This window comes from Schistocerca serialis, chromosome 4 (genome assembly GCF_023864345.2).
Source record: "Schistocerca serialis cubense isolate TAMUIC-IGC-003099 chromosome 4, iqSchSeri2.2, whole genome shotgun sequence".
Classification (NCBI taxonomy): Eukaryota; Metazoa; Arthropoda; class Insecta; order Orthoptera; family Acrididae; genus Schistocerca; species Schistocerca serialis.
The window spans coordinates 936,005,461-936,032,360 of NC_064641.1; positions in this window are offsets into that span (position 1 = coordinate 936,005,461).

Here is a 26,900-nt window from a genome sequence, read left to right on the forward strand (position 1 = left end):
TGTGCCTTTTGTATTAATTTCGGTTGCAATTTCTGTGTTTCATCGTCATTAAGAAGGTCCGAGGGATACAGTAAACCTTAAGTGAAGCATCGGAATCTATAACTGGACTCACAGGAGAGGTCAAATCATAAAAACTTAGTGTCAGCCCTCATGTACTTAAGTCGGCATTGTGCCTTATCAATTTAATTCCGTTGCAATTTCTGTGTTTCATCGTCAATAAGAAGTTCCAAGGTGTACAGTAAACCTGAAGTGAAGCATCGGAATCTAAAACTGGATTCACAGGAGAGGTTCAAATCATAAAAAGTGAGAATGTCAGTCCTCATGTACTTAAATCAGCATTGTGCCTTTTGTACTCACAGGAGAGGTTCAAATCATTGAAAGTTAGAGTGTCAGTCCGCTTTTGCTTATGTCGGCATTGTGCCTTTTGTATTAGATTCGGATTCAATTTCTGTGTTTCAGCGTCAAAAAGAAGGTCCAAGGGATACAGTACACATGAAGTGAAGCATCGGAATCTAAAACTGGGCTCACAGGAGAGTTTCAAATAATAGAAAGATAGAGTGTCAGTCCTCTTGTACTTAAGTCGGCATTGTGCCTTTTGTATTAAATTCGGATGCAGTTTCTGAGTTTCTTCGTCAATACGAAGGTCCAAGGTATACAGGAAACCTGAAGTGAAGCATCGGAATCTAAAACTGGACTCATAGGAGAGGTTCAAATCATAGAAAGTTAGAGTGTCCGTCCTCCTGTACTTAAGTTGGCATTGTGCCCATTGTATTCAATTCGGAAGCCATTTATGTTTTTCATCGTAATAACAAGGTGCAAGGGATACAGTAAAACTGAAGTGAAGCATCGGAATCTAAAACTGGACTCACAGGAGAGGTTCACATCATAGAAAGTGAGTGTGTCAGTCCTCTTGTACTTAAGTCTGCATTGTGCCTTTTGAATTTAATTCCGATGCAATTTCTGTGTTTCATCGTCAATAAGAAGGTCGAAAGGATACAGTAAACCTGAAGTGAAGCAATGGAATCTAAAACTGGACTCACAGGAGGGTTTCAAATCATAGAAAGTTAGAGTGTCTGTCCTCCTGTACTTAAGTCGGCATTGTGCCTTTTGAATTTAATTCCGATGCAATTTCTGTGTTTCATCGTCAATAAGAAGTTCCAAGGTACACAGTAAACCTAAACTGTAGCATCGGAATCTAAAACTGGACTCACAGGAGAGGTCAAAACATAGAAAGTTAGTGTCAGTCCTCATGTACTTAAGTCGGCATTGTGCCTTTTGAATTTAATTCCGTTGCAATTTCTGTGTTTCATCGTCAATAAAAAGTTCCAAGGTGTACAGTAAACCTGAAGTGAAGCATCGGAATCTAATACTGGACTCACAGGAGAGGTTCAATTCATTTAAAGTGAGAGTGTCAGTCCTCTTGTACTTAAATCGGCATTGTGCCTTTTGTATTAAATTCGGATGCAATTTCTGTGTTTCATCGTCAATAAGAAGTTCCAAGGTACACAGTAAACCTGAAGTGAAGCATCGGAATCTAAAACTGGACTCACAGGAGAGGTTCAAATCATAGAAAGTTAGAGTGTCAGTCCTCTTCTACTTAAGTCGGCATTGTGCCTTTTGAATTTAATTCCGATGCAATTGCTGTGTTTCATCGTCAAAAAGAAGTTCCAAGGGATACAGTAAACCTGAAGTGAAGCATCGGAATCAAAAACTGGACTCACAGGAGAGGTTCAAATCGTAGAAAGTTAGTGTCAGTCCTCATGTACTTAAGTCGGCATTGTGCCTTTTGAATTTAATTCCGTTGCAATTTCTGATTTTCATCGTCTATAAGAAGTTCCAAGGTGTACAGTAAACCTGAAGTGAAGCATCGAAATCTAAAACTGGACTCACAGGAGAGGTTCAAATCATAGAAAGTGAGTGTGTCAGTCCTCTTGTACTTAAGTCGGCATTGTGCCTTTTGTATTAATTTAAGTTGCAATTTCTGTGTTTAATCGTCAATTAGAAGGTCCAAGGGATACAGTAAACATGAAGTGAAGCATCGGAATCTAAAACTGGACTCACAGGAGAGGTTCAAATCATAGAAAGTGAGTGTGTCAGTCCTCTTGTACTTAAGTCGGCATTGTGCCTTTTGTATTAAATTCGGATGCAGTTTCTGAGTTTCTTCGTCAATACGAAGGTCCAAGGTATACAGGAAACCTGAAGTGAAGCATCGGAATCTAAAACTGGACTCATAGGAGAGGTTCAAATCATAGAAAGTTAGAGTGTCCGTCCTCCTGTACTTAGGTTGGCGTTGTGCCCATTGTATTCAATTCGGAAGCCATTTATGTTTTTCATCGCAATAACAAGGTGCAAGGGATACAGTAAAACTGAAGTGAAGCATCGGAATCTAAAACTGGACTCACAGGAGAGGTTCACATCAGAGAAAGTGAGTGTGTCAGTCCTCTTGTACTTAAGTCTGCATTGTGCCTTTTGAATTTAATTCCGATGCAATTTCTGTGTTTCATCGTCAATAAGAAGGTCGAAAGGATACAGTAAACCTGAAGTGAAGCAATGGACTCTAAAACTGGACTCACAGGAGGGTTTCAAATCATAGAAAGTTAGAGTGTCTGTCCTCCTGTACTTAAGTCGGCATTGTGCCTTTTGAATTTAATTCCGATGCAATTTCTGTGTTTCATCGTCAATAAGAGGTTCCAAGGTACACAGTAAACCTGAAGTGTAGCATCGGAATCTAAAACTGGACTCACAGGAGAGGTCAAAACATAGAAAGTTAGTGTCAGTCCTCATGTACTTAAGTCGGCATTGTGCCTTTTGATTTTAATTCCGTTGCAATTTCTGTGTTTCATCGTCAATAAAAAGTTCCAAGGTGTACAGTAAACCTGAAGTGAAGCATCGGAATCTAATACTGGACTCACAGGAGAGGTTCAATTCATTTAAAGTGAGAGTGTCAGTCCTCTTGTACTTAAATCGGCATTGTGCCTTTTGTATTAAATTCGGATGCAATTTCTGTGTTTCATCGTCAATAAGAAGTTCCAAGGTACACAGTAAACCTGAAGTGAAGCATCGGAATCTAAAACTGGACTCACAGGAGAGGTTCAAATCATAGAAAGTTAGAGTGTCAGTCCTCTTCTACTTAAGACGGCATTGTGCCTTTTGAATTTAATTCCGATGCAATTGCTGTGTTTCATCGTCAAAAAGAAGTTCCAAGGGATACAGTAAACCTGAAGTGAAGCATCGGAATCAAAAACTGGACTCACAGGAGAGGTTCAAATCGTAGAAAGTTAGTGTCAGTCCTCATGTACTTAAGTCGGCATTGTGCCTTTTGAATTTAATTCCGTTGCAATTTCTGATTTTCATCGTCTATAAGAAGTTCCAAGGTGTACAGTAAACCTGAAGTGAAGCATCGAAATCTAAAACTGGACTCTCAGGAGAGGTTCAAATCATAGAAAGTGAGTGTGTCAGTCCTCTTGTACTTAAGTCGGCATTGTGCCTTTTGTATTAATTTAAGTTGCAATTTCTGTGTTTAATCGTCAATAAGAAGGTCCAAGGGATACAGTAAACATGAAGTGAAGCATCGGAATCTAAAACTGGACTCACAGGAGAGGTTCAAATCATAGAAAAGTGAGTGTGTCAGTCCTCTTGTACTCAAGTCGGCATTGTGCCTTTTGTATTAATTTCAGTTGCAATTTCTGTCTTTCATCGTCAATAAGAAGGTCCAAGGGATACAGTAAACCTTAAGTTAAGCATCGGAATCTAAAACTGGACTCACAGGAGAGGTTCAAATCATAGAAAGTTAGTGTCAGTCCTCATGTACTTAAGTCGTCATTGTGCCTTTTCAATTTAATTCCGTTGCAATTTCTGTGTTTCATCGTTAATAAGAAGTTCCAAGGTGTACAGTAAACCCGAAGTGAAGCATCAGAATCTAAAACTGGACTCACAGGAGAGGTTCAAATCATAGAAAGTGAGAGTGTCAGTCCTCTTGTACTTAAATCGGCATTGTGCCTTATGTATTAAGTTCGGATGCAATTTCTGTGTTTCATCGTCAATAAGAAGTTCCAAGGTACACAGTAAACCTGACGTGAAGCATCGGAATCTAAAACTGGACTCACAGGAGAGGTTCAAATCATTGAAAGTTAGAGTGTCAGTCCGCTTGTGCTTAAGTCGGCCTTGTGCCTTTTGTATTAGATTCGGATGCAATTTCTGTGTTTCATCGTCAAATTGAAGGTCCAAGGGATACAGCAAACCTGAAGTGAAGCATCGGAATCTAAAACTGGGCTCACAGGAGAGTTTCAAATCATAGAAAGTTAGAGTGTCAGTCCTCTTGTACTTAAGTCTGCATTGTGCCCTTTGAATTTAATACCGTTGCAATTTCTGTGTTTCATCGTCAATAAGAAGTTCCAAGGTGTACAGTAAACCTGAAGTGAAGCATCGGAATCTAAAACTGGACCCACAGGAGAGGTACAAATCATAGAAAGTGAGAGAGTCAGTCCTCTTGTACTTAAGTCGACATTGTGCCTTTTGTATTAAATTCGGATGCAATTTCTGTGATTCATCGTCAATAAGAAGGTCCAAGGGATACAGTAAACCTGAAGTGAAGCATCGGAATCTAGAACTGGACTCACAGGAGAGTTTCAAATCATAGAAAGTTAGAGTGTCAGTCCTCTTGTACTTAAGACGACACTGTGCCTTTTGTATTAAATTCAGATGCAATTTCTGTGTTTCATCGTCAATAAGAAGGTCCAAGGGATACAGTAAACCTGAAGTGAAGCATCGGAATGAAAAACTGGACTCCCAGGGGAGGTTCAAATCATAGAATGTGAGTGAGTCAGTCCTCTTGTACTTAAGTCGGCATTGTGCCTTTTGTATTAGACTCGGATGCAATTTCTGTGTTTCATCGTCAAAAAGAAGGTCCAAGGGATACAGTAAACATGAAGTGAAGCATCGGAATGTAAAACTGGGCTCACAGGAGAGTTTCAAATAATAGAAAGTTGGAGTTTCAGTCCTCTTGTACTTAAGTCGGCATTGTGCCTTTTGTATTAAATTCGGATGCAGTTTCTGAGTTTCTTCGTCAATACGAAGGTCCAAGGTATACAGGAAACCTGAAGTGAAGCATCGGAATCTAAAACTGGACTCATAGGAGAGGTTCAAATCATAGAAAGTTAGAGTGTCCGTCCTCTTGTACTTAAGTTGGCGTTGTGCCCATTGTATTCAATTCGGAAGCCATTTATGTTTTTCATCGTCAATAACAAGGTGCAACGGATACAGTAAAACTGAAGTGAAGCATCGGAATCTAAAACTGGACTAACAGGAGAGGTTCAAATCATAGAAAGTGAGTGTGTCAGTCCTCTTGTACTTAAGTCTGCATTGTGCCTTTTGAATTTAATTCCGATGCAATTTCTGTGTTTCATCGTCAATAAGAAGGTCAAAAGGATACAGTAAACCTGAAGTGAAGCATCGGAATCTAAAACTGGACTCACAGGAGAGTTTCAAATCATAGAAAGTTAGAGTGTCAGTCCTCTTGTACCTAAGTCGGCATTGTGCCTTTTGAAAATAATTCCGATGCAATTTCTGTGTTTCATCGTCAATAAGAAGTTCCAAGGTACACAGTAAACCTGAAGTGTAGCATCGGAATCTAAAATTGGGCTCACAGGAGAGGTCAAATCATAGAAAGTTAGGGTCAGTCCTCATGTACTTAAGTCGGCATTGTGCATTTTGAATTTAATTCCGTTGCAATTTCTGTGTTTCATCGTCAATAAGAAGTTCCAAGGTGTACAGTAAGCCTGAAGTGAAGCATCGGAATCTAATACTGGACTCACAGGAGAGGTTCAATTCATTTAAAGTGAGAGTGTCAGTCCTCTTGTACTTAAATCGGCATTGTGCCTTTTGTATTAAATTCGGATGCAATTTCTGTGTTTCATCGTCAATAAGAAGTTCCAAGGTACACAGTAAACCCGAAGTGAAGCATCGGAATCTAAAACTGGACTCACAGGAGAGGTTCAAATCATAGAAAGTTAGAGTGTCAGTCCTCTTCTACTTAAGTCGGCATTGTGCCTTTTGAATTTAATTCCGATGCAATTGCTGTGTTTCATCGTCAAAAAGAAGTTCCAAGGGAAACAGTAAACCTGAAGTGAAGCATCGGAATCAAAAACTGGACTCTCAGGAGAGGTTCAAATCATAGAAAGTGAGTGTGTCAGTCCTCTTGTACTTAAGTATGCATTGTGCCTTTTGTAATAAATTCGGATGCAATTTCTGTGTTTCATCGTCAATAAGATGGTCCAAGGGATACAGTAAACGTTAAGTGAAGCATCGGAATCTAGAGCTGGACTCACAGGAGAGGTTCAAATCTTAGAAATTTAGAGTGTCAGTCCACTTGTACTTTAGTCGGCATTGTGCCTCTTGTATTAAATTCGGATGCAATTTTTGTGTTTCATCGTCAATACGAAAGTCCAAGCGATACAGTAAACCTGAAGTGAAGCATCGGAATCTTACCTGGACTCACAGGAGAGGTTCAAATCATAGAAAGTTAGATTGTCAGTCCTCTTGTACTTAAGTCGGCATTGTGCCTTTTGAATTTAATTCCGATGCAATTTCTGTGTTTCATCGTCAATAAGAAGGTCCAAGGGATACAGTAAACCTGAAGTGAAGCATCGGAATCTAAAACTGGACTCACAGGAGAGTTTCAAATCATAGAAAGTTAGAGTGTCAGTCCACTTGTACTTAAGTCCGCATTGTGCCTTTTGAATTTAATTCCGATGCAATATCTGTGTTTCATCGTCAATAAGAAGTTCCAAGGTACACAGTAAACCTGAAGTGAAGCATCGGAATCTAAAACTGGACTCACAGGAGAGGTTCAAATCATAGAAAGTTAGTGTCAGTCCTCATGTACTTAAGTCGGCATTGTGCCTTTTGAATTTAATTCCGTTGCAATTACTGTGTTTCATCGTCAATAAGAAGTTCCAAGGTGTACAGTAAACCTGAAGTGAAGCATCGGAATCTAAAACTGGACTCACAAGAGAGGTTCAAATCATATAAAGTGAGACTGTCAGTCCTCTTGTACTTAAATCGGCATTGTGCCTTTTGTATTAATTTCGGATGCAATTTCTGTGTTTCATCGTCAATAAGAAGTTCCAAGGTACACAGTAAACGTGAAGTGAAGCATCGGAATCTAAAACTGGACTCACATTAGAGGTTCAATTCATTGAAACTTAGAGTGTCAGTCCTCTTGTACTTAAGTCGGCATTGTGCCTTTTGAATTTAATTCCGATGCAATTTCTGTGTTTCATCGTCAATAAGAAGGTCCAAGTAATACAGTAAACCTGAAGTGAAGCATCGGAATCTAAAACTGGACTCACAGGAGAGTTTCAAATCATAGAAAGTTAGAGTGTCAGTCCTCTTATACTTAAGTCGGCATGGTGCCTTTTGAATTTAATTCCGATGCAATTTCTGTGTTTCATCGTCAATAAGAAGTTCCAAGGTACACAGTAAACCGGAAGTGAAGCATCGGATTCTAAAACTGGACTCGCAGGAGAGGTTCAAATCATAGAAAGTTAGTGTCAGTCCTCATGTATTTAAGTCGGCATTGTGCCTTTTGAATTTAATTCCGATGCAATTTCTGTGTTTCATCTTCAATAAGAAGTTCCAAGGTGTACAGTACCCCTCAAGTGAAGCATCGGAATCTAAAACTGGACTCGTAGGAGAGGTTCAAATCAAATAAAGTGAGAGTGTCAGTCCTCTTGTACTTAAATTAGCATTGTGCCTTTTGTATTAAATTCGGTTGCAATTTCTGTGTTTCATCGTCAATAAGAAGTTCCAAGGCACACAGTAAACCTGAAGTGAGCATCGGAATCAAAAACTGGACCCACAGGAGACTTTCAAATCATAGAAAGTTAGAGTGTCCGTCCTCTTGTATTTAAGTCGGCATTGTGCCTTTTGAATTTAATTCCGATGCAATTTCTGTGTTTCATCGTCAATAATAAGGTCCAAGGGATACAGTAAACCTGAAGTGAAGCATCGGAATCTAAAACTGGACTCACAGGAGAGTTTCAAATCATAGAAAGTTAGAGTGTACGTCCTCTTGTACTTAAGTCGGCATTGTGCCTTTTGAATTTAATTCCGATGCAATTACTGTGTTTCATCGTCAATAAGAAGTTCCAAGGTACACAGTAAACCTGAAGAGAAGCATCGGAATCTAAAACTGGACTCACAGGAGAGGTTGAAATCATAGGAAGTTAGTGTCAGTCCTCATGTACTTAGGTCGGCATTGTGCCTTTTGAATTTAATTCCGTTGCAATTTCTGTGTTTCATCGTCAATAAGAAGTTCCAAGGTGTACAGTAACCCTGAAGTGAAGCATCGGAATCTAAAACTGGACTCACAGGAGAGGTTCAAATCAAATAAAGTGAGAGTGTCAGTCCTCTTGTCCTTAAATCCGCATTGTGCCTTTTGTATTAAATTCGGATGCAATTTCTGTGTTTCATCGTCAATAAGAAGTTCCAAGGTACACAGTAAACCTGAAGTGAAGCATCGGAATCTAAAACTGGACTCACAGGAGAGGTTCAATTCATTGAAAGTTAGAGTGTCAGTCCTCTTGTACTTAAGTCGGCATTGTGCTTTTGAATTTAATTCGGATGCAATTTCTGAGTTTCATCGTCAATAAGAAGGTCCAAGTAATAGAGTAAACCTGAAGTGAAGCATCGGAATCTAAAACTGGACTCACAGGAGTTTCAAATCATAGAAAGTTAGAGTGTCAGTCCTCTTATACTTAAGTCGGCATTGTGCCTTTTGAATTTAATTCCGATGCAATTTCTGTGTTTCATCGTCAATAAGAAGTTCCAAGGTACACAGTAAACCTGAAGTGAAGCATCGGAATCTAAAACTGGACCCACAGGAGACTTTCAAATCATAGAAAGTTAGAGTGTCCGTCCTCTTGTATTTAAGTCGGCATTGTGCCTTTTGAATTTAATTCCGATGCAATTTCTGTGTTTCATCGTCAGTAATAAGGTCCAAGGGATACAGTAAACCTGAAGTGAAGCATCGGAATCTAAAACTGGACTCACAGGAGAGTTTCAAATCATAGAAAGTTAGAGTGTCAGTCCTCTTGTACTTAAGTCGGCATTGTGCCTTTTGAATTTAATTCCGATGCAATTTCTGTGTTTCATCGTCAATAAGAAGTTCCAAGGTACACAGTAAACCTGAAGTGAAGCATCCGAATTTAAAACTGGACTCACAGGAGAGGTTGAAATCATAGGAAGTTAGTGTCAGTCCTCATGTACTTAAGCCGGCATTGTGCCTTTTGAATTTAATTCCGTTGCAATTTCTGTGTTTCATCGTCAATAAGAAGTTCCAAGGTGTACAGTAAACCTGAAGGGAAGCATCGGAATCTAAAACTGGACTCACAGGAGAGGTTCAAATCAAATAAAGTGAGAGTGTCAGTCCTCTTGTCCTTAAATCCGCATTGTGCCTTTTGTATTAAATTCGGATGCAATTTCTGTGTTTCATCGTCAATAAGAAGTTCCAAGGTACACAGTAAACCTGAAGTGAAGCATCGGAATCAAAAACTGGACTCACAGGAGAGGTTCAAATCATTGAAAGTTAGAGTGTCAGTCCGCTTGTGCTTATGTCGGCATTGTGACTTTTGTATTAGATTCGGATGCAATTTCTGTGTTTCATCGTCAAAAAGAAGGTCCAAGGGATACAGTAAACCTGAAGTGAAGCATCGGAATCTAAAACTGGACTCACAGGAGAGGTTCAAATCATAGAAAGTGAGTGTGTCAGTCCACTTGTACTTAAGTCTGCATTGTGCCTTTTGTATTAAATTCGGATGCAATTTCTGTGTTTCATCGTCAATAAGAAGGTCCAAGGGATACAGTAAACCATAAGTGAAGCATCGGAATCTAAAACTGGACTCACCAGAGAGGTTCAAATCATAGAAAGTTAGAGTGTCAGTCCTCTTGTACTTAAGTCGATATTGTGCGTTTTGAATTTAATTCCTATGCAATTCCTGTGTTTCATCGTCAATAAAAAGTTCCAAGGCATACAGTCTACGTGAAGTGAAGCATCGGAATCTAAAACTGGACTCACAGGATAGGTTCAAATCATAGAAAGTTAGAGTGTCAGTCCTCTTGAACTGAAATCGGCATTGTGCCTTTTGTATTAAATTCGGATGCAATTTCTGTGTTTCATCGTCAATAAGAAGGTCCAAGGTATACAGTAAACCTGAAGTGAACCATCGGAATCTAAAACTGAACTCGCAGGAGAGTTTCAATTCATAGAAAGTTAGAGTGTCAGTCCTCTTGTACTTAAGACTGCACTGTGCCTTTTGTATTAAATTCGAATGCAATTTCTGTGTTTCACCGTCAATAAGAAGGTCCAAGGGATACAGTAACCCTGAAGTGAAGCATCGGAATCTAAAACTGGACTCACAGGAGAGGTTCAAATCAAATAAAGTGAGAGTGTCAGTCCTCTTGTCCTTAAATCCGCATTGTGCCTTTTGTATTAAATTCGGATGCAATTTCTGTGTTTCATCGTCAATAAGAAGTTCCAAGGTACACAGTAAACCTGAAGTGAAGCATCGGAATCTAAAACTGGACTCACAGGAGAGGTTCAATTCATTGAAAGTTAGAGTGTCCGTCCTCTTGTACTTAAGTCGGCATTGTGCCTTTTGAATTTAATTCCGATGCAATTTCTGTGTTTCATCGTCAATAAGAAGTTCCAAGGTACACAGTAAACCTGAAGTGAAGCATCGGAATCTAAAACTGGACTCACAGGAGAGGTTGAAATCATAGGAAGTTAGTGTCAGTCCTCATGTACTTAAGTCGGCATTGTGCATTTTGAATTTAATTCCGTTGCAATTTCTGTGTTTCATCGTCAATAAGAAGTTCCAAGGTGTACAGTAACCCTGAAGTGAAGCATCGGAATCTAAAACTGGACTCACAGGAGAGGTTCAAATCAAATAAAGTGAGAGTGTCAGTCCTCTTGTCCTTAAATCCGCATTGTGCCTTTTGTATTAAATTCGGATGCAATTTCTGTGTTTCATCGTCAATAAGAAGTTCCAAGGTACACAGTAAACCTGAAGTGAAGCATCGGAATCTAAAACTGGACTCACAGGAGAGGTTCAATTCATTGAAAGTTAGAGTGTCAGTCCTCTTGTACTTAAGTCGGCATTGTGCTTTTGAATTTAATTCCGATGCAATTTCTGAGTTTCATCGTCAATAAGAAGGTCCAAGTAATAGAGTAAACCTGAAGTGAAGCATCGGAATCTAAAACTGGACTCACAGGAGTTTCAAATCATAGAAAGTTAGAGTGTCAGTCCTCTTATACTTAAGTCGGCATTGTGCCTTTTGAATTTAATTCCGATGCAATTTCTGTGTTTCATCGTCAATAAGAAGTTCCAAGGTACACAGTAAACCTGAAGTGAAGCATCGGAATCTAAAACTGAACCCACAGGAGACTTTCAAATCATAGAAAGTTAGAGTGTCCGTCCTCTTGTATTTAAGTCGGCATTGTGCCTTTTGAATTTAATTCCGATGCAATTTCTGTGTTTCATCGTCAGTAATAAGGTCCAAGGGATACAGTAAACCTGAAGTGAAGCATCGGAATATAAAACTGGACTCACAGGAGAGTTTCAAATCATAGAAAGTTAGAGTGTCAGTCCCCTTGTACTTAAGTCGGCATTGTGCCTTTTGAATTTAATTCCGATGCAATTTCTGTGTTTCATCGTCAAAAAGAAGGTCCAAGGGATACAGTAAACCTGAAGTGAAGCATCGGAATCTAAAACTGGAATCACAGGAGAGGTTCAAATCATAGAAAGTGAGTGTGTCAGTCCACTTGTACTTAAGTCTGCATTGTGCCTTTTGTATTAAATTCGGATGCAATTTCTGTGTTTCATCGTCAATAAGAAGGTCCTAGGGATACAGTAAACCTTAAGTGAAGCATCGGAATCTAAAACTGGATTCACCAGAGAGGTTGAAATCATAGAAAGTTAGAGTGTCAGTCCTCTTGTACTTAAGTCGATATTGTGCGTTTTGAATTTAATTCCTAGGCAATTCCTGTGTGTCATCGTCAATAAAAAGTTCCAAGGCATACAGTCTACGTGAAGTGAAGCATCGGAATCTAAAACTGGACTCACAGGCCAGGTTCAAATCATAGAAAATTTGAGTGTCAGTCCTCTTGAACTGAAATCGGCATTGTGCCTTTTGTATTAAATTCGGATGCAATTTCTGTGTTTCATCGTCAATAAGAAGGTCCAAGGTATACAGTAAACCTGAAGTGAACCATCGGAATCTAAAACTGAACTCGCAGGAGAGTTTCAATTCATAGAAAGTAAGAGTGTCAGTCCTCTTGTACTTAAGACTGCACTGTGCCTTTTGTATTAAATTCGGATGCAATTTCTGTGTTTCACCGTCAATATGAAGGTCCAAGGGATACAGTAAACCTGAAGTGAAGCATCGGAATCAAAAACTGGTCTCCCAGGACAGGTTCAAATCATAGAAAGTTAGATTGTCTGTCCTCTTGTACTTAAGTCGGCATTATGCCTTTTGAATTTAATTCCGATGCAATTTCTATGTTTCATCGTCAATAAGAAGTTCCAAAATACACAGTAAACCTGAAGTGAAGCATCGGAATCTAGAGATGGACTCACAGGAGAGGTTCAAATGATAGAAATTTAGAGTGACAGTCCACTTGTACTTAAGTCGGCATTGTGCCTCTTGTATTAAATTCGGATGCAATCTTTGTGTTTCATCGTCAATAAGAAGGTCCAAGGGATACAGTAAACCTGAAGTGAAGCATGGGAATCTAAAACTGGACTAACAGGAGAGTTTCAAATCATAGAAAGTTTGAGTGTCAGTCTTCTTGTACTTAAGTCGGCTTTGTGCTTTTTGAATTTAATTCCGATGCAATTTCTGTGTTTCATCGTCAATAAGAAGGTCCAAGGGATACAGTAAACCTCAAGTGAAGCATCGGAATCCAAAACTGGACTCACAGGAGAGTTTCAAATCATAGAAAGTTAGAGTGTCAGTCCTCTTGTACTTAAATCGGCATTGTGCCTTTTGAATTTAATTCCTATGCAATTCCTGTGTTTCATCGTCAATAAGAAGTTCCAAGGCATACAGTCAACCTGAAGTGAAGCATCGGAATCTAAAACTGGAGTCACAGGCCAGGTTCAAATCATTGAAAGTTAGAGTGTCGGTCCTCTTGAACTGAAATCGGCATTGTGCCTTTTGTATTAAATTCGGATGCAATTTCTGTGTTTCGTCGTCAATAAGAAGGTCCAAGGGATACAGTAAACCTGAAGTGAAGCATCGGATTCTAAAACTGAACTCGCAGGAGAGTTTCAAATCATAGAAAGTTAGAGTGTCAGTCCTCTTGTACTTAAGACGGCACTGTGCCTTTTGTATTAAATTCGGATGCAATTTCTGTGTTTCATCGTCAATAAGAAGGTCCAACGGATACAGTAAACCTTAAGTGAAGCATCGGAATCAAAAACTGGACTCCCAGGAGAGGTTCAAATCATAGAAAGTTAGAAAGTCTGTCCTCTTATACTTAAGTCGGCATTGTGCCTTTTGAATTTAATTCCGATGCAATTTCTATGTTTCATAGTCAATAAGATGTTCCAAGGTATACAGTAAACCTGAAGTGAAGCATCGGAATCTAGAGCTGGACTCACAGGAGAGGTTCAAATCATAGAAAGTTAGAGTGTCAGTCCTCTTGTACTTAAGTCGGCATTGTGCCTTTTGAATTTAATTCCGATGCAATTTCTGTGTTTCATCGTCAATAAGAAGTTCCAAGGTACACAGTAAACCTGAAGTGAAGGATCGGAATCTAAAACTGGACTCACAGGAGAGGTTCAAATCGTAGAAAGTTAGAGTCAGTCCTCATGTACTTAAGTCGGCATTGTGCCTTTTGAATTTAATTCCGTTGCAATTTCTGTGTTTCATCGTCAATAAGAAGTTCCAAGGTGTACAGTAAACCTGAAGTGAAGCATCGGAATCTAAAACTGGAGTCACAGGAGAGGTTCAAATCAATGAAAGTTAGAGTGTCAGTTCGCTTGTGCTTATGTCGGCATTGTGCCTTTTGTATTTGATTCGGTTGCAAATTTCTGTGTTTCATCGTCAAAAAGAAGGTCGAAGGGATGCAGTAAACCTGAAGTGAAGCATCGGAATCCTAAACTGGACTCACAGGTGAGTTTCAAATCATAGAAAGTGAGTGTGTCAGTCCTCTTGTACTTAAGTCGGCATTGTGCCTTTTGTATTAAATTCAGATGCAATTTCTGTGTTTCATCGTCAATAAGAAGGTCCAACAGATACAGTAAACCTTAAGTGAAGCATCGGAATGTAAAACTGGACTCACCAGAGAGGTTCAAATCATAGAATGTTAGTATCAGTCCTCATGTACTTAAGTCGGCATTGTGCCCTTTGAATTTAATTCCGTTGCAATTTCTGTGTTTCATCGTCAGTAAGACGTTCCAAGGTGTACAGTAAACCTAATCGGAAGCTGAAACTGGACTCACAGGAGGGTTTCAAATCATAGAAAGTGAGTGTGTCAGTCCTTTTGTATTTAAGTCGACAATGTGCCTTTTGTATTAAATTCGGATGCAATTTCTGTGTTTCATCGTCAATAAGACGGTCCAAGGGATACAGTAAACCTGAAGTGAAGCATCGGAAACTAGAACTGGACTCACAGGAGAGATTCAAATCATAGAATGTTAGAGTGTCAGTCCTCTTGTACTCAAGTCTTCAATGTGCGTTTTGAATTTAATTCCTATGCAATTCCTGTGTTTCATCGTCAATAAGAAGTTCCAGGTCATATAGACTACCTGAAGTGAAGCATCGGAATCTAAAACTGGACTCACAGGCCAGGTTAAAATCATAGAAAGTTAGAGTGTCAGTCCTCTTGAACTGAAATCGGCATTGTGCCTTTTGTATTTAATTCGGATGCAATTTCTGTGTTTCATCGTCAATAAGAAGGTCCAAGGGATACAGTAAACCTGAACTGAAGCATCGGAATCTAAAACTGAACTCGCAGGAGAGGTTCAAATCATAGAAAGTTAGATTGTCAGTCCTCTTGTACTTAAGTCGGCATTGTGCCTTTTGAATTTAATTCCGATGCAATTTCTGTGTTTCATCGTCAATAAGAAGTTCCAAGGTACACAGTAAACCTGAAGTGAAGCATCGGAATCTAAAACTGGACTCACAAGAGAGGTTCAAATCATATAAAGTGAGACTGTCAGTCCTCTTGTACTTAAATCGGCATTGTGCCTTTTGTATTAAATTCGGATGCAATTTCTGTGTTTCATCGTCAATAAGAAGTTCCAAGGTACACAGTAAACCTGAAGAGAAGCATCGGAATCTAAAACTGGACTCACATTAGAGGTTCAATTCATTGAAACTTAGAGTGTCAGTTTTCTTGTACTTAAGTCGGCATTTTGCTTTTGAATTTAATTCCGATGCAATTTCTGAGTTTCATCGTCATTAAGAAGGTCCAAGTAATAGAGTAAACCTGAAGTGAAGCATCGGAATCTAAAACTGGACTCACAGGAGTTTCAAATCATAGAAAGTTACAGTGTCAGTCCTCTTATACTTAAGTCGGCATTGTGCCTTTTGAATTTAATTCCGATGCAATTTCTGTGTTTCATCGTCAATAAGAAGTTCCAAGGTACACAGTAAACCTGAAGTGAAGCATCGGAATCTAAAACTGAACCCACAGGAGACTTTCAAATCATAGAAAGTTAGAGTGTCCGTCCTCTTGTATTTAAGTCGGCATTGTGCCTTTTGAATTTAATTCCGATGCAATTTCTGTGTTTCATCGTCAGTAATAAGGTCCAAGGGATACAGTAAACCTGAAGTGAAGCATCGGAATATAAAGCTGGACTCACAGGAGAGTTTCAAATCATAGAAAGTTAGAGTGTCAGTCCTCTTGTACTTAAGTCGGCATTGTGCCTTTTGAATTTAATTCCGATGCAATTTCTGTGTTTCATCGTCAAAAAGAAGGTCCAAGGGATACAGTAAACCTGAAGTGAAGCATCGGAATCTAAAACTGGAATCACAGGAGAGGTTCAAATCATAGAAAGTGAGTGTGTCAGTCCACTTGTACTTAAGTCTGCATTGTGCCTTTTGTATTAAATTCGGATGCAATTTCTGTGTTTCATCGTCAATAAGAAGGTCCAAGGGATACAGTAAACCTTAAGTGAAGCATCGGAATCTAAAACTGGACTCACCAGAGAGGTTCAAATCATAGAAAGTTAGAGTGTCAGTCCTCTTGTACTTAAGTCGATATTGTGCGTTTTGAATTTAATTCCTATGCAATTCCTGTGTGTCATCGTCAATAAAAAGTTCCAAGGCATACAGTCTACGTGAAGTGAAGCATCGGAATCTAAAACTGGACTCACAGGCCAGGTTCAAATCATAGAAAGTTAGAGTGTCAGTCCTCTTGAACTGAAATCGGCATTGTGCCTTTTGTATTAAATTCGGATGCAATTTCTGTGTTTCATCGTCAATAAGAAGGTCCAAGGTATACAGTAAACCTGAAGTGAACCATCGGAATCTAAAACTGAACTCGCAGGAGAGTTTCAATTCATAGAAAGTTAGAGTGTCAGTCCTCTTGTACTTAAGACTGCACTGTGCCTTTTGTATTAAATTCGGATGCAATTTCTGTGTTTCACCGTCAATAAGAAGGTCCAAGGGATACAGTAAACCTGAAGTGAAGCATCGGAATCAAAAACTGGTCTCCCAGGACAGGTTCAAATCATAGAAAGTTAGATTGTCTGTCCTCTTGTACTTAAGTCGGCATTATGCCTTTTGAATTTAATTCCGATGCAATTTCTATGTTTCATCGTCAATAAGAAGTTCCAAGGTACACAGTAAACCTGAAGTGAAGCATCGGAATCTAGAGATGGACTCACAGGAGAGGTTCAAATGATAGAAATTTAGAGTGACAGTCCACTTGTACTTAAGTCGGCATTGTGCCTCTTGTATTAAATTCGGATGCAATCTTTGTGTTTCATCGTCAATAAGAAGGTCCAAGGGATACAGTAAACCTGAAGTGAAGCATGGGAATCTAAAACTGGACTAACAGGAGAGTTTCAAATCATAGAAAGTTTGAGTGTCAGTCTTATTGTACTTAAGTCGGCTTTGTGCCTTTTGAATTTAATTCCGATGCAATTTCTGTGTTTCATCGTCAATAAGAGGGTCCAAGGGATACAGTAAACCTCAAGTGAAGCATCGGAATCCAAAACTGGACTCACAGGAGAGTTTCAAATCATAGAAAGTTAGAGTGTCAGTCCTCTTGTACTTAAATCGGCATTGTGCCTTTTGAATTTAATTCCTATGCAATTCCTGTGTTTCATCGTCAATAAGAAGTTCCAGGGCATACAGTCTACCTGAAGTGAAGCATCGGAATCTAAAACTGGAGTCACAGGCCAGGTTCAAATCATTGAAAGTTAGAGTGTCGGTCCTCTTGAACTGAAATCGGCATTGTGCCTTTTGTATTAAATTCGGATGCAATTTCTGTGTTTCGTCGTCAATAAGAAGGTCCAAGGGATACAGTAAACCTGAAGTGAAGCATCGGATTCTAAAACTGAACTCGCAGGAGAGTTTCAAATCTTAGAAAGTTAGAGTGTCAGTCCTCTTGTACTTAAGACGGCACTGTGCCTTTTGTATTAAATTCGGATGCAATTTCTGTGTTTCATCGTCAATAAGAAGGTCCAACGGATACAGTAAACCTTAAGTGAAGCATCGGAATCAAAAACTGGACTCCCAGGAGAGGTTCAAATCATAGAAAGTTAGAAAGTCTGTCCTCTTATACTTAAGTCGGCATTGTGCCTTTTGAATTTAATTCCGATGCAATTTCTATGTTTCATAGTCAATAAGATGTTCCAAGGTATACAGTAAACCTGAAGTGAAGCATCGGAATCTAGAGCTGGACTCACAGGAGAGGTTCAAATCATAGAAAGTTAGAGTGTCAGTCCTCTTGTACTTAAGTCGGCATTGTGCCTTTTGAATTTAATTCCGATGCAATTTCTGTGTTTCATCGTCAATAAGAAGTTCCAAGGTACACAGTAAACCTGAAGTGAAAGATCGGAATCTAAAACTGGACTCACAGGAGAGGTTCAAATCGTAGAAAGTTAGAGTCAGTCCTCATGTACTTAAGTCGGCATTGTGCCTTTTGAATTTAATTCCGTTGCAATTTCTGTGTTTCATCGTCAATAAGAAGTTCCAAGGTGTACAGTAAACCTGAAGTGAAGCATCGGAATCTAAAACTGGAGTCACAGGAGAGGTTCAAATCAATGAAAGTTAGAGTGTCAGTTCGCTTGTGCTTATGTCGGCATTGTGCCTTTTGTATTTGATTCGGTTGCAAATTTCTGTGTTTCATCGTCAAAAAGAAGGTCCAAGGGATGCAGTAAACCTGAAGTGAAGCATCGGAATCCTAAACTGGACTCACAGGTGAGTTTCAAATCATAGAAAGTGAGTGTGTCAGTCCTCTTGTACTTAAGTCTGCATTGTGCCTTTTGTATTAAATTCAGATGCAATTTCTGTGTTTCATCGTCAATAAGAAGGTCCAACAGATACAGTAAACCTTAAGTGAAGCATCGGAATGTAAAACTGGACTCACCAGAGAGGTTCAAATCATAGAATGTTAGTATCAGTCCTCATGTACTTAAGTCGGCATTGTGCCCTTTGAATTTAATTCCGTTGCAATTTCTGTGTTTCATCGTCAGTAAGACGTTCCAAGGTGTACAGTAAACCTTAAGTGAAGCATCGGAAGCTGAAACTGGACTCACAGGAGGGTTTCAAATCATAGAAAGTGAGTGTGTCAGTCCTTTTGTATTTAAGTCGACAATGTGCCTTTTGTATTAAATTCGGATGCAATTTCTGTGTTTCATCGTCAATAAGACGGTCCAAGAGATACAGTAAACCTGAAGTGAAGCATCGGAAACTAGAACTGGACTCACAGGAGAGATTCAAATCATAGAATGTTAGAGTGTCAGTCCTCTTGTACTCAAGTCTTCAATGTGCGTTTTGAATTTAATTCCTATGCAATTCCTGTGTTTCATCGTCAATAAGAAGTTCCAGGTCATATAGACTACCTGAAGTGAAGCATCGGAATCTAAAACTGGACTCACAGGCCAGGTTCAAATCATAGAAAGTTAGAGTGTCAGTCCTCTTGAACTGAAATCGGCATTGTGCCTTTTGTATTTAATTCGGATGCAATTTCTGTGTTTCATCGTCAATAAGAAGGTCCAAGGGATACAGTAAACCTGAACTGAAGCATCGGAATCTAAAACTGAACTCGCAGGAGAGGTTCAAATCATAGAAAGTTAGATTGTCAGTCCTCTTGTACTTAAGTCGGCATTGTGCCTTTTGAATTTAATTCCGATGCAATTTCTGTGTTTCATCGTCAATAAGAAGTTCCAAGGTACACAGTAAACCTGAAGTGAAGCATCGGAATCTAAAACTGGACTCACAAGAGAGGTTCAAATCATATAAAGTGAGACTGTCAGTCCTCTTGTACTTAAATCGGCATTGTGCATTTTGTATTAAATTCGGATGCAATTTCTGTGTTTCATCGTCAATAAGAAGTTCCAAGGTACACAGTAAACCTGAAGAGAAGCATCGGAATCTAAAACTGGACTCACATTAGAGGTTCAATTCATTGAAACTTAGAGTGTCAGTCCTCTTGTACTTAAGTCGGCATTGTGTCTTTTGAATTTAATTCCGATGCAATTTCTGTGTTTCATCGTCAATAAGAAGGTCCAAGTAATACAGTAAACCTGAAGTGAAGCATCGGAATCTAAAACTGGACTCACAGGAGAGTTTCAAATCATAGAAAGTTAGAGTGTCAGTCCTCTTATACTTAAGTCGGCCTTGTGCCTTTTGAATTTAATTCCGATGCAATTTCTGTGTTTCATCGTCAATAAGAAGTTCCAAGGTACACAGTAAACCTGAAGTGAAGCATCGGAATCTAAAACTGGACTCGCAGGAGAGGTTCAAATCATAGAAAGTTAGTGTCAGTCCTCATGTATTTAAGTCGGCATTGTGCCTTTTGAATTTAATTACGATGCAATTTCTGTGTTTCATCATCAATAAGAAGTTCCAAGGTGTACAGTACACCTCAAGTGAACGCATCGGAATCTAAAACTGGACTCATAGGAGAGGTTCAAATCATATAAAGTGAGAGTGTCAGTCCTCTTGTACTTAAATCAGCATTGTGCCTTTTGTATTAAATTCGGTTGCAATTTCTGTGTTTCATCGTCAATAAGAAGTTCCAAGGCTCACAGTAAACCTGAAGTGAGCATCGGAATCAAAAACTGGACCCAAAGGAGACTTTCAAATCATAGAAAGTTAGAGTGTCCGCCCTCTTGTATTTAAGTCGGCATTGTGCCTTTTGAATTTAATTCCGATGCAATTTCTGTGTTTCATCGTCAATAATAAGGTCCAAGGGATACAGTAAACCTGAAGTGAAGCATCGGAATCTAAAACTGGACTCACAGGAGAGTTTCAAATCATAGAAAGTTAGAGTGTCAGTCCTCTTGTACTTAAGTCGGCATTGTGCCTTTTGAATTTAATTCCGATGCAATTTCTGTGTTTCATCGTCAATAAGAAGTTCCAAGGTACACAGTAAACCTGAAGTGAAGCATCGGAATCTAAAACTGGACTCACAGGAGAGGTTGAAATCATAGGAAGTTAGTGTCAGTCCTCATGTACTTAAGTCGGCATTGTGCCTTTTGAATTTAATTCCGTTGCAATTTCTGTGTTTCATCGTCAATAAGAAGTTCCAAGGTGTACAGTAAACCTGAAGTGAAGCATCGGAATCTAAAACTGGACTCACAGGAGAGGTTCAAATCAAATAAAGTGAGAGTGTCAGTCCTCTTGTCCTTAAATCCGCATTGTGCCTTTTGTATTAAATTCGGATGCAATTTCTGTGTTTCATCGTCAATAAGAAGTACCAAGATACACAGTAAACCTGAAGTGAAGCATCGGAATCTAAAACTGGACTCACATGAGAGGTTCAATTCATTGAAAGTTAGAGTGTCAGTCCTCTTGTACTTAAGTCGGCATTGTGCCTTTTGAATTTAATTCCGATGCAATTTCTGTGTTTCACCGTCAATAAGAAGTTCCAAGGTACACAGTAAACCTGAAGTGAAGGATCGGAATCTAAAACTGGACTCACAGGAGAGGTTCAAATCGTAGAAAGTTAGAGTCAGTCCTCATGTACTTAAGTCGGCATTGTGCCTTTTGAATTTAATTCCGTTGCAATTTCTGTGTTTCATCGTCAATAAGAAGTTCCAAGGTGTACAGTAAACCTGAAGTGAAGCATCGGAATCTAAAACTGGAGTCACAGGAGAGGTTCAAATCAATGAAAGTTAGAGTGTCAGTTCGCTTGTGCTTATGTCGGCATTGTGCCTTTTGTATTTGATTCGGTTGTAAATTTCTGTGTTTCATCGTCAAAAAGAAGGTCCAAGGGATGCAGTAAACCTGAAGTGAAGCATTGGAATCCTAAACTGGACTCACAGGTGAGTTTCAAATCATAGAAAGTGAGTGTGTCAGTCCTCTTGTACTTAAATCTGCATTGTGCCTTTTGTATTAAATTCAGATGCAATTTCTGTGTTTCATCGTCAATAAGAAGGTCCAACAGATACAGTAAACCTTAAGTGAAGCATCGGAATGTAAAACTGGACTCACCAGAGAGGTTCAAATCATAGAATGTTAGTATCAGTCCTCATGTACTTAAGTCGGCATTGTGCCCTTTGAATTTAATTCCGTTGCAATTTCTGTGTTTCATCGTCAGTAAGACGTTCCAAGGTGTACAGTAAACCTTAAGTGAAGCATCGGAAGCTGAAACTGGACTCACAGGAGGGTTTCAAATCATAGATAGTGAGTGTGTCAGTCCTTTTGTATTTAAGTCGACAATGTGCCTTTTGTATTAAATTCGGATGCAATTTCTGTGTTTCATCGTCAATAAGACGGTCCAAGGGATACAGTAAACCTGAAGTGAAGCATCGGAAACTAGAACTGGACTCACAGGAGAGATTCAAATCATAGAATGTTAGAGTGTCAGTCCTCTTGTACTCAAGTCTTCATTGTGCGTTTTGAATTTAATTCCTATGCAATTCCTGTGTTTCATCGTCAATAAGAAGTTCCAGGTCATATAGACTACCTGAAGTGAAGCATCAGAATCTAAAACTGGACTCACAGGCCAGGTTCAAATCATAGAAAGTTAGAGTGTCAGTCCTCTTGAACTGAAATCGGCATTGTGCCTTTTGTATTTAATTCGGATGCAATTTCTGTGTTTCATCGTCAATAAGAAGGTCCAAGGGATACAGTAAACCTGAACTGAAGCATCGGAATCTAAAACTGAACTCGCAGGAGAGGTTCAAATCATAGAAAGTTAGATTGTCAGTCCTCTTGTACTTAAGTCGGCATTGTGCCTTTTGAATTTAATTCCGATGCAATTTCTGTGTTTCATCGTCAATAAGAAGTTCCAAGGTACACAGTAAACCTGAAGTGAAGCATCGGAATCTAAAACTGGACTCACAAGAGAGGTTCAAATCATATAAAGTGAGACTGTCAGTCCTCTTGTACTTAAATCGGCATTGTGCCTTTTGTATTAAATTCGGATGCAATTTCTGTGTTTCATCGTCAATAACAAGTTCCAAGGTACACAGTAAACCTGAAGAGAAGCATCGGAATCCAAAACTGGACTCACATTAGAGGTTCAATTCATTGAAACTTAGAGTTTCAGTCCTCTTGTACTTAAGTCGGCATTGTGCCTTTTGAATTTAATTCCGATGCAATTTCTGTGTTTCATCGTCAATAAGAAGGTCCAAGTAATACAGTAAACCTGAAGTGAAGCATCGGAATCTAAAACTGGACTCACAGGAGAGTTTCAAATCATAGAAAGTTAGAGTGTCAGTCCTCTTATACTTAAGTCGGCCTTGTGCCTTTTGAATTTAATTCCGATGCAATTTCTGTGTTTCATCGTCAATAAGAAGTTCCAAGGTACACAGTAAACCTGAAGTGAAGCATCGGAATCTAAAACTGGACTCGCAGGAGAGGTTCAAATCATAGAAAGTTAGTGTCAGTCCTCATGTATTTAAGTCGGCATTGTAGCTTTTGAATTTAATTCCGATGCAATTTCTGTGTTTCATCATCAATAAGAAGTTCCAAGGTGTACAGTACACCTCAAGTGAACGCATCGGAATCTAAAACTGGACTCATAGGAGAGGTTCAAATCATATAAAGTGAGAGTGTCAGTCCTCTTGTACTTAAATCAGCATTGTGCCTTTTGTATTAAATTCGGTTGCAATTTCTGTGTTTCATCGTCAATAAGAAGTTCCAAGGTACACAGTAAACCTGAAGTGAAGCATCGGAATCTAAAACTGGACTCACATGAGAGGTTCAATTCATTGAAAGTTAGAGTGTCAGTCCTCTTGTACTTAAGTCGGCATTGTGCCTTTTGAATTTAATTCCGATTCAATTTCTGTGTTTCATCGTCAATAAGAAGGTCCAAGTAATACAGTAAACCTGAAGTGAAGCATCGGAATCTAAAACTGGACTCACAGGAGTTTCAAATCATAGAAAGTTAGAGTGTCAGTCCTCTTATACTTAAGTCTGCATTGTGCCTTTTGAATTTAATTCCGATGCAATTTCTGTGTTTCATCGTCAATAAGAAGTTCCAAGGTACACAGTAAACCTGAAGTGAAGCATCGGAATCTAAAACTCGACTCGCAGGAGAGGTTCAAATCATAGAAAGATAGTGTCAGTCCTCATGTACTTAAGTCGGCATTGTGCCTTTTGAATTTAATTCCGATGCAATTTCTGTGTTTCATCTTCAATAAGAAGTTCCAAGGTGTTCAGTACACCTCAAGTGAAGCATCGGAATCTAAAACTGGACTCACAGGAGAGGTTCAAATCATATAAAGTGAGAGTGTCAGTCCTCTTGTACTTAAATCAGCATTGTGCCTTTTGTATTAAATTCGGTTGCAATTTCTGTGTTTCATCGTCAATAAGAAGTTCCAAGGCACACAGTAAACCTGAAGTGAGCATCGGAATCTAAAACTGGACCCACAGGAGACTTTCAAATCATAGAAAGTTAGAGTGTCCGTCCTCTTGTATTTAAGTCGGCATTGTGCCTTTTGAATTTAATTCCGATGCAATTTTTGTGTTTCATCGTCAATAATAAGGTCCAAGGGATACAGTAAACCTGAAGTGAAGCATCGGAATCTAAAACTGGACTCACAGGAGAGTTTCAAATCATAGAAAGTTAGAGTGTCAGTCCTCTTGTATTTAAGTCGGCATTGTGCCTTTTGAATTTAATTCCGATGCAATTTCTGTGTTTCATCGTCAATAAGAAGTTCCAAGGTACACAGTAAACCTGAAGTGAAGCATCGGAATCTAAAACTGGACTCACAGGAGAGGTTGAAATCATAGGAAGTTAGTGTCAGTCCTCATGTACTTAAGCCCTCATTGTGCCTTTTGAATTTAATTCCGTTGCAATTTCTGTGTTTCATCGTCAATAAGAAATTCCAAGGTGTACAGTAAACCTGAAGTGAAGCATCGGAATCTAAAACTGGACTCACAGGAGAGGTTCAAATCAAATAAAGTGAGAGTGTAGGTCCTCTTGTCCTTAAATCCGCATTGTGCCTTTTGTATTAAATTCGGATGCAATTTCTGTGTTTCATCGTCAATAAGAAGTTCCAAGGTACACAGTAAACCTGAAGTTAAGCATCGGAATCTAAAACTGGACTCACAGGAGAGGTTCAAATCGTTGAAAGTTAGAGTGTCAGTCCGCTTGTGCTTATGTCGGCATTGTGCCTTTTGTATTAGATTCGGATGCAATTTCTGTGTTTCATCGTCAAAAAGAAGGTCCAAGGGATACAGTAAACCTGAAGTGAAGCATCGGAATCTAAAACTGGACTCACAGGAGAGGTTCAAATCATAGAAAGTGAGTGTGTCAGTCCACTTGTACTTAAGTCTGCATTGTGCCTTTTGTATTAAATTCAAATGCAATTTCTGTGTTTCATCGTCAATAAGAAGGTCCAAGGGATACAGTAAACCTTAAGTGAAGCATCGGAATCTAAAACTGGACTCACCAGAGAGGTTCAAATCATAGAAAGTTAGAGTGTCAGTCCTCTTGTACTTAAGTCGGTATTGTGCGTTTTGAATTTAATTCCTATGCAATTCCTGTGTTTCATCGTCAATAAAAAGTTCCAAGGCATACAGTCTACGTGAAGTGAAGCATCGGAATCTAAAACTGGACTCACAGGCCAGGTTCAAATCATAGAAAGTTAGAGTGTCAGTCCTCCTGAACTGAAATCGGCATTGTGCCTTTTGTATTTAATTCGGATGCAATTTCTGTGTTTCATCGTCAATAAGAAGGTCCAAGGGATACAGTAAACCTGAACTGAAGCATCGGAATCTAAAACTGAACTCGCAGGAGAGGTTCAAATCATAGAAAGTTAGATTGTCAGTCCTCTTGTACTTAAGTCGGCATTGTGCCTTTTGAATTTAATTCCGATGCAATTTCTGTGTTTCATCGTCAATAAGAAGTTCCAAGGTACACAGTAAACCTGAAGTGAAGCATCGGAATCTAAAACTGGACTCACAAGAGAGGTTCAAATCATATAAAGTGAGACTGTCAGTCCTCTTGTACTTAAATCGGCATTGTGCCTTTTGTATTAAATTCGGATGCAATTTCTGTGTTTCATCGTCAATAACAAGTTCCAAGGTACACAGTAAACCTGAAGAGAAGCATCGGAATCCAAAACTGGACTCACATTAGAGGTTCAATTCATTGAAACTTAGAGTTTCAGTCCTCTTGTACTTAAGTCGGCATTGTGCCTTTTGAATTTAATTCCGATGCAATTTCTGTGTTTCATCGTCAATAAGAAGGTCCAAGTAATACAGTAAACCTGAAGTGAAGCATCGGAATCTAAAACTGGACTCACAGGAGAGTTTCAAATCATAGAAAGTTAGAGTGTCAGTCCTCTTATACTTAAGTCGGCCTTGTGCCTTTTGAATTTAATTCCGATGCAATTTCTGTGTTTCATCGTCAATAAGAAGTTCCAAGGTACACAGTAAACCTGAAGTGAAGCATCGGAATCTAAAACTGGACTCGCAGGAGAGGTTCAAATCATAGAAAGTTAGTGTCAGTCCTCATGTATTTAAGTCGGCATTGTAGCTTTTGAATTTAATTCCGATGCAATTTCTGTGTTTCATCATCAATAAGAAGTTCCAAGGTGTACAGTACACCTCAAGTGAACGCATCGGAATCTAAAACTGGACTCATAGGAGAGGTTCAAATCATATAAAGTGAGAGTGTCAGTCCTCTTGTACTTAAATCAGCATTGTGCCTTTTGTATTAAATTCGGTTGCAATTTCTGTGTTTCATCGTCAATAAGAAGTTCCAAGGTACACAGTAAACCTGAAGTGAAGCATCGGAATCTAAAACTGGACTCACATGAGAGGTTCAATTCATTGAAAGTTAGAGTGTCAGTCCTCTTGTACTTAAGTCGGCATTGTGCCTTTTGAATTTAATTCCGATTCAATTTCTGTGTTTCATCGTCAATAAGAAGGTCCAAGTAATACAGTAAACCTGAAGTGAAGCATCGGAATCTAAAACTGGACTCACAGGAGTTTCAAATCATAGAAAGTTAGAGTGTCAGTCCTCTTATACTTAAGTCTGCATTGTGCCTTTTGAATTTAATTCCGATGCAATTTCTGTGTTTCATCGTCAATAAGAAGTTCCAAGGTACACAGTAAACCTGAAGTGAAGCATCGGAATCTAAAACTCGACTCGCAGGAGAGGTTCAAATCATAGAAAGATAGTGTCAGTCCTCATGTACTTAAGTCGGCATTGTGCCTTTTGAATTTAATTCCGATGCAATTTCTGTGTTTCATCTTCAATA